We start from the raw sequence: 1,642 nt of genomic DNA on the forward strand, positions 1-1,642 counted from the left end.
AACGATAATATCGAAGGAGACGCCCTTCACTGGTTCCGTTCGGTTAAGGATTCCATAGAATAACTGGCATGACTCTCTACACAACTCATAGAAGTATTTTCTCTGCAGACATACGACTACAGATTAAAATCGGAAATTCGCGCGCGTACTCAGGGCGAAAGCGAGGAATAACGATTTATCTCTCAATTATGCACGGCATGTTCTCAAGGCTAACCGTGCCATTTACTGAGAAGAAACAATTAGAAATTGTTTACATAATATTTCGCCGTGCTTCGCTACTGTCATAGCCACGGCGGAAAAAAATAGATAATTTAAATACCTTGCGTAAACTTTGCCATAACTACGAAGTTGTTCATGCGCGTATGTCCCAATTCCGCGAACCTCCGCGAGCGAATTCGGATACGCTCGCGCCAGAATTCGCTTACAATAAACAATCGTCCTTTCCTAAACTCTCCAAAAGCAACCATATCAAGGAAGAATTCCCCAGGTAACAACGCCAGTGCAAATAATTTCTCTTATAAAAACCCGCTATCCGGTTAATGCAATCAGCTCGCAAAATAACAACAATAATAATAAAAAACTATTTTGCCGCGTTGTCGTACAAACACTCATACATACGAAGCTGCAAAGCGCCTCGTACGATAGTCTGTTTTAAATGGCGGATTGCCGGGCGTTAAATCTATTAATTGCTCTAAATGCAATAATAAAAAACCAGTTCCTACAACCTCAACTTTCAAAAAACTGAAGGCGAGGCGATCCAGTGATCACAGTCTAATAAAGAAAATTAACTGGTCACAATGGCTTAATTATGTATCAAAATTTTTTTAATTCATATAAAGTGGCCACTGTATCGCCTCAACCCTCTATTGTAGACTCGCGACTTTTGTAAAGGTATCTATTAACGGACTAGAGGTATCGGCTCTGCTCGACTCTGGTTCCGCCGTTACTATTATAGGTAACAATTTTCACAATAGATTACTGAAAGGGGAATCAACTAACTACTAATCGACGACTCTGTGCGTGTAACAGCCGCGGGCGGCCAACATCTAGATAGTGTAGGATATCGACCTGGACTTGACCTTTGAGTCTATAACTCACACTGTAAGGTCATATGTAGTTCCGGGAATCCTCACTTCGCTCATTCTAGGTGTTGACTTCTGGCGCACCTTTAAAGTTTGCCCCAAATACTTGTATAGTATTGGGGTAAGCGAATGCGCCATCAAGCACACAGAGCAAGTCGAGGTTCCCAAACTCTTATGTCCTATAGTCACTTAACTGAGTCTCAACGCGTCCAGGCAGATAACATCATAAGCCATTTAACAGCATTTCTTACGAACGGATAGGTTTAGGTCGAAACTTCGTTAATAACACACAATATAGATACCGGCGACACTGGAGGCGATACGCCAAAGATTTTACCGCATGTTCTCCTGAGAAACTTAGAATTATTAACGACAGGTCGACGAAATGCTACAGCTTGACGTAATCGAACCTTGTGAAAGCGCTTGGTCATCGCCAGTACTTTTAGTAAACAAAAAAGAACGGCAAGCCTAGATTTTTTTTAGACAGTAGAAAACTTAACTCAGTAACTAAAAAGACGCATATAGGCTTACCGTACATTTCGGAAATTTTAGATAACCTT

The sequence above is a fragment of the Choristoneura fumiferana genome, chromosome 29, assembly GCF_025370935.1.
Source record: "Choristoneura fumiferana chromosome 29, NRCan_CFum_1, whole genome shotgun sequence".
NCBI lineage: Eukaryota > Metazoa > Arthropoda > Insecta > Lepidoptera > Tortricidae > Choristoneura > Choristoneura fumiferana.